The sequence below is a fragment of the Eptatretus burgeri genome, chromosome 8 (genome assembly GCF_056783735.1).
Source record: "Eptatretus burgeri isolate ZD-2024b chromosome 8, Ebu_testis_v1, whole genome shotgun sequence".
Classification (NCBI taxonomy): Eukaryota; Metazoa; Chordata; class Myxini; order Myxiniformes; family Myxinidae; genus Eptatretus; species Eptatretus burgeri.
This window is the reverse complement of record NC_140968.1, coordinates 92,327,311-92,340,131: the sequence shown is the minus strand read 5'-3', so window position 1 is coordinate 92,340,131 and position 12,821 is coordinate 92,327,311. Positions and strand designations below refer to the sequence as shown.

Sequence of the window (12,821 nt, the reverse complement as noted above, 5' to 3'; positions counted from 1 at the left end):
AGTTGTGATCGAGAAATGGTTTTGTACTTTTTAAACTTTCTTCACCCTGAAATTGTAGGAGGCCTTCTGTAGGCTTCAAATGGCCTTTCTTTGTTTTAACTCTTTTGGCATTCTTATACAGGACACCTGGGCTACATTTCAATTGTGTGTCGAACAGGTGAGTGAAACTTGTGTTGGAGGTAGGAAGCAAATATCCTTCGATTTGAACAATTGTTAACTTCACTTTTTCTGCAATGGTTGTGATCACCTGGACACTCGGTTTGGATAACTGCAAAAGCCAGAATTTTGTCCACATTTGAGCTCTGCCAAACTAGGTAGGATCCGGTGAATCTTCAACCATTGCATCAGAGAATGCGAAGTCCTTTGAAGAGAAGGAACCAGTCGTGTTTGCTTTCATACTTGTGCTTTTAGATGGTACATTTTGCAGGAGAATATTGTTGTGCTGAGATTCTGGAAATTACTTTTTTCACCCTTGGTTTCCCTAAGCTTCTTCCCACCACGATGGAATAGTAAAGGCTATTTAAACCCCTTTATACTCAACTTAGATTACCTTCCCTTTGGGGAAAAAGCTCTTTTTATTAAACACACTCACCATTTGCACTCCTATAGGCCATATTCATCATGTGCACTCACAAGCACACATACGATTTACATGTTGGACTATACATGCTTAATGAACACATTGCTGAACAGGTCACAGACCACCATGGATTTGCAGCTCAAAGGAATTCCAAGGTTTTGTCGAACTGTTGAGCATTGACAAAGCCAAATGAGAAGGGTCTTGTGTGCATGTAAGAAGTCAAGGATTCTTATGCTTTGAGATTCATTCTTCAGAAACATTGTCATCCACATCCACCCACGGGGGTTGAAGGGAATCACAATTCAACCGATGCAAGGGTTTTGTGGCCAGGGTTGATATCCTGAGCCTTGGAATTTCTTGTAATCCTGAGATGCCATTTAACCCATTCCATATTTACCTTGAGAAGGATATAATTTGATTTGGTTTCCCGAGGGGGATACATATGTCTTTCTTGTGTCCTAGCTGAAGGTCAACAGTTAAGGTGGTTGTCTTGGGTTCTTAAGAATTGGTGGCTGGATGGTTAAGGTGGTTGGCTTAGGATCTTAATGTCCTGAGTTCAAGCTCCAGCCATGCTAAAATAACACCATGCAGGTTGATGTGGCATGTCATCCATTTGAGGTCATAAAAATGAGTACCAGCTGACTGTAAGCCAATCGAGTATCCTGTGTCAGAGTGGCCACCTGTCCAGGATTGTGCCCCCAGCCAATGATAGTACTTCGGAAGCCTTATGCACCTGATGACATGAGGAGTATGAGAAATGATCAAACACAATAATCCTGACGATAAGGAGTAATGTGCAAGCCCAGGATTTCAAGCATCAACTTTGAACATACTGTATGCTTCTGCTTTCGGACATTGACTGCAAGACAAAAAGCTTACGGTGTGAAGTTTGCTGTCGGGTAACCTTACTGTAGTTCAGCCTGAAATCCTTTGGAGCTGTTCAGGTGTCCCCATTGGAGCTTCTTTCTTATTGGATCTCTTTAATGTTAGATTCAAATCTCATGTAGCATTTAGATTTGTCCATTTTGTACGGATTTCAGTAAAATGTACCTCGTACATTGATGTCTGTCTGAGTCGTGGATATCAGAAGAATAAGTTTCCTTGTTGTATAAATCTCTTCAAAATATGAAAAAAAAAAACTGTATAATGGTCCCACTTTGCTGTTTTATTGTTCATTAAAACCTTTGATTTTATGATAAGATTGACCCCAATTTTTTAACCTTATGGAACCAGAGAAAAGCATAAAATTATGTCATGGTACCCTTTCACAGCTTTGATATGTTCATGCATTGTAGCTCTATACTCTAAGTTTGGAAGATAAAGTGTTACAGTGTGGTTAAAGTTAAATGAAAACAAAAGTCTGGCTGAAAGTCAGTATTATAATATGACCTTGGGATGAAAGAAAAAAAAAAAGCAATGATTAACACAAACTGACTGGTTGTGAGCAAGTGGCATTGTTAATTTGCTGGTGTTTAAATACAGAGATAGAAACCTTGATGCACATTGCAAGGCAGTGTGTTTAGCATTCGTTTAATTAAACACAACAGTTCTTTTTAATTAAAGTTCCCCTGTGATGGTGCACTGCAAACAGCAGTTAATCCGAACAGGGGGTTTGACCTTGGTGCAACTTTTGCCCCAGAAAACAAACTGTAAACATGGACCTACCATCTCTGATATGTGAAACCACAAATCCCGGTAATATAAACATGCTCACATATTGTACATGCACCGACAATAATGTACTTTTGAAAATGTAAAACGTTTTATTGCATCTAAGAACCATGAAACAGATTGTACATTATATATCATGTATAAAGTGAAGACCTTGGTAAACGGTCGATGCATGTTATTTTTCTGAAATGGAAGGACATGAGTCGATGTACAAATCAGCACAGCAAATATGGGATTTTAACCTTGTATCCTCACATAATGAACAACACTGACACTCGGTAGAGCGCATACCTCCGCCAGGCTGAACAGTCTACATTTTGTATCCCACTGATAGGTCGGATCTGGATTCGGACCTGAACCAAAATCGAATCGGCTTGTTCTTGTCACATCACCAACTCAAATTCCTGGTGTTGGCTTTATGGTTAGGGTGGTGGGCTTGGGATCCTAGGATCCTGAGTTCAAATCCCACTTGGCTGTTGCATTAATACCAGGTGGGGTTGACTCTGCCTGTCACGCTTCTGAGGTCGACAAAATGAGTACCAGCTTGCTGGAATGATTGAGCCATTTGAGTAACCTGTGTCAGAGTGGCGTCCCATCCAGGATTGTGCCCAAAAGCCATGGAGGCTAATTAGGCAGCACCAATGCTCTGCACAGAGTATGGTCCCAATCTCCTCCTCCTCCTCCTCCTCTATCTTTATTTACAAAAGCATTCTCTTAGCCCAAAGGAGATATCCTCCTATTACGTCATAAACACCTGCACTGTCTGTAGAGCAAAGAGTGTTTTCATTGTTTTACACTAACACCAGAAAAACTAATCTCCTCCCTTCATACCCATTGTACATTTATGCCTCCCTTGATGCACTACAAATTGTTCCCGCTCTGGAATAGCATAGGAACCACCTTCTCACACCCATATCCCACCTTCTGCAAGTAAATGCTGCCTTCAGTGAGATGAGAAAAATATCCCTGTGGGATGCTTTCCTATCTCATCCACTGAAGTGCAACAATTCTTTGTAACAGTAACATAACTTCCCAAGAGCTGCCATAATGTCCCAAGATCCCTGTCATCATATCCTTAGATCCCTGTCTTCATACCCTTATATCCCTGTCATTATATCCTTAGATCCCTGTCATCATATCCTTAGATCCCTGTCATCACATCATTAGATCCTTGTCATCACATCGTTAGATCCCTGTCATCATGTCTCCAGATCCCTATCATTACATCCATAGATCCCTGTCATCACGACCCCAGATCCCTGTCTTCACGACACCAAATCCCTGTAATTCATTTCCCCATGCCCCTGTCATAATGTTCCCAAGCGCCTGCCATCACATCCCCAGCAGCCACCCATCATGCCCCCAGCCGCCAGTCATCAGGTCCCCAACCACCTGCTATCACATACCCAGCTCCCCTGTGACACAAAGACAAGATAGGCCCAGTGAAGTTCCCATCTTGGCATTCTTTGGAGACTAAAGAGATACTGGAGCTTTTGGCAGAAGAGAATAAGCAGACTGAACTAGCATAAAGTTCAAGGAATATTAAACGATGTTCACCTGCATTTCAGTGCAGTTGTTATCCAATAGCACATACTTTTTGGGAAGCATTGTTCGGATAAAATGTGAAAGCTGACATTTTTGGACAAGCAAATTAAGGATTAAAATAGGAATGATGGGGTAGGGTAGCATTGCCAAAAACAAGCTGGTACTGTGAAAAGGGAACACCATCCTTCTAAACAGACTAATAATTGCTCATCATTCATACCTATTGTTATGCAATCTGGCTGCCTGCAGCCCCAAGAGGAAACAAGGGGTCTGCTCTGCTCACGACTCGGAAGCCTCAGAGCGGAGTTCTCCAGGGAATAGAATACGTCATCGTGTAAATGGGGATTGGTTCTGTCCTTGAATTTCCACGAATAGAGGCAGAATAAAAAGCAATGTTATAATAAAAGTACAGTGTACTTCATTGATTCTGTACTTGATTGAAGTGAAAGAATAGTGTAACAGATTAACGTCCATTATAATGTCAGTGACAATATGGGTGTTGGCTATTATCTTAAAAAACAGTGGATATGCCCATCAAAGGATGGGCTATGGGATGGAATAGCATTTGATATGAAGGGATTCCATACAACAAGAACGACAACTTTGATGAATGAAATATATGAAGACAACAACTTTAGCATTTTGTTGATGAATTCATCCTATACAGAATGATGCATCACCAGTTTCTGCTAAATCCCTTTCATGAGGCCTGGACAAGATGAGCGACTGCTCAGCCATTTGGAAGATGACGTCCAACAGATTAGTCTGTCTGTCTGTCTGTTTCTCTCTCTCTCTCTCTCTCTCTCTCTCTCTCTCTCTCTCTCTCTCTCTCTCTCTCTCTCTCTCTCTCTCTCTCTCTCTCTCTCTCTCTCTCTCTCTCTCTCTCTCTCTCTCTCTCTCTCTCTCTCTCTCTCTCTCCACAAGGATCGGCAAATGAACGATCAAATTCACTTCTCTGGACAGCCACTGGAGGAGGTGTATTGTCTCGAACTTCGCCTCACTATATGCCATAACGTTTCATTGGAGGATCATATCTCCAAGCTGGCAAAAAAGGCCAGCCACCGTCTTGGTATATTCTATCGAGCTAAGCCATTCCTCATCCACACCGAGATCATCACGGTGTGTAAAGCTTTCATGTGAAACTCCATGGAGTATTTCTCCCCAATCTGGGCTGCTGCTCCTGCATCCTACCTTGATCCTCTTGAGGTTAAAAAGGCCTTCTGCACCATTGGAATCTCAAGAAAAAAAGGCAGGTTCCCAAGGATTGTCACTTTCCCACTGAAGGCAAGTTGGTAGGCCATCTATTTTATTAAATTTTTCATGTGGACTTGCTACTCTTACCTTCTCTTATTTTGTCAGTTATTTGATTACCTCTGCCCTCTACTGGCCACCACAGTTTGCCCATACTTCTCAATTTACCCTCCCCTGCTCACCTTTCCCAAGTAAAGGCTGCTTGCTGACCTGCATTCATTATTCCCCTTATTCTCCTGCTGATAGAATAGTCTACCTGTGTCTATTTTGTTGTGTTCACTTCAATGTTCTCAATTGTGCTGCCCATCATTACTTTCTGCGCTCACCCATGCACAACCACAATCTCTTTTACACACACTGATTCTTTCCATCCTTTAGCCTACATTGTCACTCGTTTTTGTGTTATTCCTCTTTTCTTCCTCGTAGATGTTCCCCCGACCCCACAATACCCTTTGATAGTCTGTAAGCATGCTGCCCTTTGTCTTTTAGGTTTTCCACGAGCCTTGACCCTTGCATTAAGAAAAAAAAACAATCCTGTGTGCTTCCAATCAGGATAGCCTGACTTCAACTGGCAATGGGAATACTTTGTCAAAAGTCTACTTTTGATTGGGTCAAACGGAATTTAAAGGAGGAGTTGGAAGTAAATTTAGATGCCCTGATCAGAATATTGCAAGGAATTGTTCCATTGGGACCATACTCTGTGCAGAACATCGGAGCTGCCTGAGTAGTCTCTTGGGCTAATGGGCACAATCCTAGGCAGGTCACCACTCCAACACAGGATACTCAAATGGCTCAATCATCCCAGCAAGCTGGTACTCATTTTGTCGACCTCAGAAGGATGACAGACTGAGTCATCCCACCTGGTATTAATGAAACTGCCAAGCAGGATTTCAACTCAAGACCCTAGTATCCCAAGCCCACCCACCCTAACCATTAAGTCTACAGCAGGCATAGGCATTGTATGTAGGTATTTAATTATACCCAAAAAGTTTAGGGGTGATGATGATGATGATGATGATGACACAGGATAAATTTGTTTTGCTGCCAGTCTTACCACTCAGTCGTTCACGTCTCACTCCTCCCCAATTTCTTCATCGTAGAATTTCACTTAATTTCGCTTGAGGGCTTAAATGATTGTGATAAGTTTTTTAATCAAAAGATTATACATTTAACTGCTGCATTGAAGTTGAAAATTTTTTCTAAAGATAGCACAGTCCACCAAGCGTACCTGTGGTCATAACAAGCGTTCCTTTTAACAGATCTTTACTGTATGTGATACTCCACCAAATCATGTAATTATAGTTGTGACAAAACCCGAAGGTTCTATAATCAATCGATGCCCAACAGCAGGTGAGTGTAATACAATTTGCCTTTTTACAGCGCGGCGACATCGCGCTGTTATATAATTGGCTATTCTGTCCTGTGTCTTCTGTCACACTTATGGCCGCGTACGTCCCTTTGATCTTCGGGCTATAAATAGAAATTTGTCCAACGTCACAACTCTTCCCATCATGCATGCTAATTCACCGTGTCTACATTTAAATTTTATAACTGCAAAATTGTTTCATCATTCTTAACCTAGACTTTTACTGCCCCCAGCCGCGCGATATCGAAGTATTCGCTTCTTGTTTTTTAAAGGATAAAGCACTAAGGGGATACACAAGATACTCCGGCAAGGCATTTTACACAGCAAAGCAAATGATGACCATCTTTTCCTCTCTGCATCCCCGACACCATTTTATATATTATACTCAAACGAAGAATAATCGTGAAAGCCACCCCCCCCCACCCCTTCCTCCCCAAACTACCCATAATTCCTAGATGGTAATCTGTATCTGGGAATTTCCCAAACTCTCACCTTCTCCCCCCACAGCTAAATGTGTAACAATGTCATAAATTGTCATATTTATACCCAACTCAACCTTTAGAACAAATTGCCCCAACAAACATGAGAAGTTAATATAAATATAATAACATGGTGTAACAAAATTCTGGAATCATAGGTTATTATTATATATTTATTTTTTGTGTGAGGAAAAATTCCAGAATCAAAGGTTTTTATCCCAGCAAATGCTCAAATTTTTAATCCTTGGTGTGCTTTATAGTTATAAACTCGGCGTTTTGTAGTTTGTTTTGTAGTTATGCAGTGTATCCATCCTGAATTTGTTATGTTCCTCTCAAATACATTATTTCAATGCCTCTATTGTTTATGGACGGTTGGAATACACAACAGATTTCAAATGGCCCCAAAAGAAAAAGTCGAGAGGAGTCAAGTCTGGTGATCTTGGGGACCATTCCACTGATCCACATCGACCGTTCCATCGCCCTGGTATCATGGTATCGAATCGGTGCTGAAGGCCCTGTCACACCTTGACGTTTTAGCCAGCGTATGGCAAGGTATCAAAATGTATGCAAAACGCTGGCATACGCTGAACTGTTGATGTTTTTTTTCCAGTTTTGGACGTATTCATAACGAGTTGGACGTTTGCATAACGTATTAGTAATGCACACAGAACGTTTCGATAACATATAGATAACTTATATCAATGAATGCTGAGCGTGTTGTCGGCGTTCACAACCTATGCCCAACGATAGTCTAACTTATGCATAGCGCGGCAGCGTATCGCCAACGATCATGTGACGTAGCCTATTAAAAGGCTGCGGCTTGAAGATTCAAATCATAACCGCACTCGACATCGAAGTGTCAAGCCGCTGTCACACCTTGACGTTTTAGCCAGCGTATGCCAACGTATGAAAAATTTGCAGAATACGCTGGCACATGTCGAATACCTTATGGGTAAGTTTTGTATACGTTAAGAGCATGCGGAAGTACGCTGGCATACGTCGTAGTACGCCGAGTACGTCGACAAATTTTCAGCATGTTGAAAATTTTTCGACGTATGCCAGCATATGACACACATTCCGCATACACTGGCCATAAGTTGTAGGCACGTTACGCGATCGTTGACACACGTCGACACAAGTTACTTGTAAGTTACTCATAAGTCGAAACACGTCGAGGTAATGTTTAGCGTCAGTGTTCCAGACTCCCTGTTTTTTTTTTTCCTTCAGCATGATGGTGATGTTGACACTTTGATTTCAAGTGCGGTTATGATTTAAATCATTGAGCGGCAGCATATGAATTATATTATATTATAACTGCACTAGAAATCAAAGTGTCAACATCACCGTCATGCCGAAGAAAAAAAAATCAATAAAACACCAGGGAGTCTTGAACACTGACGCTAAACATTACCTCGACGTGTTTCTACTTATGAGTAACTTACAAGTAACGTGTGTCAACGTGTGTCAACGATTGCGTAATGTGCCTACAACTTATAGCCAGCGTATGCGGAACGTGTAAATCATACGCTGGCATATGTCGAAAAATTTCAAGCATGTTAAAATTTGTCGACGAGCTCGGCGTACTACGACGTATGCCAGTGTACTACGACGTATGCCAGCGTGGTCTTAACGTATACAAAACTTACCCATAACGTATTCGACGTGTGCCAGCGTTTGACAATTTTTTCATACGTTGGCATACGCCAGCTAAATCGTCAAGGTGTGACAGGGCCTTGAGTTACCAAGGCGAAAGGTGGAGGTGCCCATTTCTGCTGAAACCAGAAACATCCGAACGTTGCAAGCAGCATGTCATCTAAGTTAGGCTCTAAGACTTCATTCAACATTGCTAAATATGTTTCTCCAGTTACAGTCGATTCAAAAAACGTATGGTCTGAGTAAAGTTGTTCCATGGATGCCACCCCAGACCATGACCCTTGGGTTATTCTGAACATGGGTCGATCTCTTCCCACAAATGGGGGTTGTCATTCGCCAAGTAATGGCAGTTATGACGGTTTACCATTCCACTGAGACGGAAAATAGCCTCATCATTAAATATTATATTGTAATACATTGAAGGATGCACAAATTCCTGTTGTGTTATCCAATCACAAAACTCTTCACGTCTGTCGCAATCATCCTAATGAAGCTGTTGCATGCATTGGACTCTGAAAAGGTGGTATTTGTTTCTCTTTAGAATACGTACAACAGACATGTGACTTATTCCCGATTCTTGACCAAATTTTCACCTTGATTGATGGGGGTTCACAGCAACATTTGCTAAAACATCAACGGTGTGATCAGGATCCATACTTGAGCACAGACAACCACTTCCTTGTTTATCTGTCACACTTCCAGTTTCACGAAACCGTTTTATTAACTTTAACACTGTTCCTTGTTGAGGTTTGGGCTTCGTTGGATGTAGGCAATGGAATTCTTGAAAAGGTTCTCGCTGGCTTAAACCTCCAGCATGTAAGAGGACCACTTCAGCTTTGTCTTGTGTCTTGTGATCCATTTTCATAGATTCTAACCTGAAAAAGAAAAGAAAACAATTATTACACCCTACATATATGGCTTGGGTATGCATATCATCCCAATGCTTTTGTTTTCAGAATCTCTCTTTCTCTCACACACACACACACACACACACACACACACACAAAACACACACACACACACACACACACACACACACACACACACACACACACACAAAACACACACACACACACACACACACACACACACAAACCGATATATATATATATCTCCATCCATCCATTGGGACCAGACTCAGAGCATTGGTGCTGCGAGCTAAGCAATCTCCTTGCCTAATGGACAAAATCCTGGACGGGAAGCCACTCCGACACAGGATCCCAGCAAGCTGGCACTCATTTTGCTGACCTCAGAAGAATTACAGGCAGAGTCAACCCCACCTGGTATTAATTAAACATAAGAGTGGAATTTGAACTCAGGATCCCAGAATCCCAAGCCCACCACCCAAGCCATTAAGCCAACACCAGGCATAATATTTTACTTATTTTTACATACTTATTTATTTATACATACATACATATATACATATATATGAAAACATGTATATATTTAAATATATGTATGTATATATATATATATATATATATATATATATATGAAAACATGTATATATTTAAATATATGTATGTATATATATATATATATATATATATATATATATATATATATATATATATATATATATATATATATATATATATATATATATATTGTTGCGGATTCGCGCCCGCCGGCGTGCTGACGGCCACGTAACTCGAATCGCGGCACGTCGCCCACCGGACGGACAATCCAGTCGTGACCCTCTCGGACTAACGCCGGGAACCAGTCACGGGTGGACCTTTCGGTCTCACCGCGATCGAGCCAATCAGCCCCCGCGTGGGATAGGGTTGCTCGCCAAATTCGACCTACCTAAGTACCCACGCGGAGGGTGGACCGGGCGATCGCACCTCGCCGCAGGTCGACTTCGGACACGGGCCACTTAAGCGACCCGTTCCGTACTATCAGAATAACCGAGCGGTGTTATCGTCGACCTCGACGGTTCGATTAATTATCGGGCGTATTCAGCCCACTACCAACCCTTTACGTGAAGCAAGATGAGGATTCAATGGGAGAAATGACGAAGCGAAGCGGGAAACAGTTCAACACAAAGCACATTTATTCGCGGCACACGGGAAGCACACATATACAATTCCACCAAAAGCACACAGAAAAGAAAAACACAATTCCATTTACACAAAAAGCAAATATAAAAGCGAAAACACAATGCAGAGCTAATACCGACTACCGAGCACACGGCAACACTTATACAATTCTACTTCACAGACGGCGCCGACAACACATACCCAAAACCAAGGAAAAGAAATACCCTCAAGGATGAGGCGGGCCTGAGGCCGAGACCGGGTCGGCCTACCTGTCTGGTGATGAGACGCGGAGCGGCGATGGCGCCTCAACTCCGCGGGCCTCGCGGACAGTGTCTGGTAGGGGGTGGGAAAGGGGCCCCCTTTGGTCGCACTATCTCAGCGCGGGGGGAAACAGGAGGGGGTTGCTGATGCTCGGGGTATAGAGGATTTTTATTATCCCGCGACGAGCGTCTCCACCTCGGCCAGGTCGCGCTGTCGGCCTCCCTGGGGTGCAGCTCCCGACGCGAGCACCCCCTCGTCTGGTGTCGCCGCCTTTCCACAGCTCCGTCCTCTCCGTTCCGACTCCAACGCACATGACGACCAGCTCCTTCTTGCCAACTCCACCGCCCGCGAAGTCTTGACTCTCTGTTTCGGACTCTCCTACTCTCCTACTCTCCGACTCTCTTCGTCTCCTACTCTCCTCGTCCCTGGACTGACGAACACGGTCCTTTTATCAGCCCCGTAGCTTCGCCCTCTCCTCTTTGACCCCCTCCCTTCGACCTTTCACCTCGCTCCCCATTGGCCCGAGAAAAAGTGGGCGTGAATGCTTTTTGATCCATAAATTTGCATATATCGATTGCCCTCCAACGCCCTGGGGGCGGGGCCAATTCGCCCCTCGCTCACCGATTGGACGGCAAAAAGTGGGCGTGTGTCGTTTTTGATCCGTTTTTGAAGTACAAAATCCGTGATTTTGTACACGCTGTTCGGCGCGCGCCCTGCACGAGTCCAACACCGGTACCCACAAGCGGCGCAAGAACGGTGGCGATGCGACAGTTGCGAGGTGTGACGTGAAGGTCGTGGCGGTTGTGGTGAAGCGGCGTTGTGGTTGGTGGTTGATGTTGTGACTGGTGGTGGTAACAATGGCGGTTGGTCCAAAATAAAGATAGTAAAAGAAAAACGGCTATCCTGAAGAGACGCAGCACGCATAAATGACATGTATTCCCACTAGACAACGGGTTTGGGCCTAACTACACATGTACTTACCGAGATACCTCACCTAAGGGACCTGAATGGTGGTTTGCGAATTTGGTAACCACAACAATATATATATATATATATATATATATATATATATATATATATATATATATATATATACATATATATGAAAACATGTATATATTTAAATATATGTATGTATGTATGTATATAATGTATATATATATATACATATATATATATATATATATATATATATATATATATATATATGTATATATTCTTGAATCTTTATATATATATCAATATATTGATATACATATATATTATAAATTTGAAAATGACGTCATATTATATAACACGACTGACGTCATAGCCTCTGCTTATCTAATATATATATATATATATATATATATATATATATATATATATATATATATATATATATATATATATTGTTACGGATTCGCGCCCGCCGGCGTGCTGACGGCCACGGAACTCGAATCGCGGCACGTCGCCCACCGGACGGACAATCCAGTCGTGACCCTCTCGGACTAACGCCGGCAACCAGTCACGGGTGGACCTTTCGGTCTCACCGGGATCGAGCCAATCAGCCCCCGCGTGGGATAGGGTTGCTCGCCAAATTCGACCTACCTAAGTACCCACGCGGAGGGTAGACCGGGCGATCGCACCTCGCCGCAGGTCGACTTCGGACATGGGCCACTTAAGCGACCCGTTCCGTACTATCGGGATAACCGAGCGGTGTTATTCGTCGACCTCGACGGTTCGATTAATTATCGGGCGTATTCAGCCCACTACCAACCCTTTACGTGAAGTAAGATGGGGATTCAATAGAGGAAAAGACGAAGCGAAGCGGGAGAACAGTTCAATAATAAAGCACATTTATTCGCGATGAACGGACAGCACACATATACAATTCCACCAAAAGCACACAGAAAAGAAAAACACAATGCAGTTTACACAAAAAGCAAATGCGACAATGCAGATCTAATACCGATTACGCGAGCACACGGCAA

General features: G+C 42.7%; 1 protein-coding gene across 3 annotated transcripts in view; it reads left to right on the top strand.

Annotated features, from left to right (window-relative positions):
* Positions 1-12,821, top strand: part of LOC147022272 (complement C1q tumor necrosis factor-related protein 1-like) — a 61,828-nt gene that overhangs the window by 334 nt on the left and 48,673 nt on the right. Inside the window, exon 2 of one of the 3 annotated variants that reach the window (XM_085892995.1) lies at positions 122-157. The exons of the other annotated variants lie outside the window; for them this stretch is intronic. The gene's annotated coding sequence lies outside the window, so the exon portion shown is untranslated. The remainder of the gene's footprint in view (positions 1-121; positions 158-12,821) is intronic. 3 annotated transcript variants of the gene reach the window in all.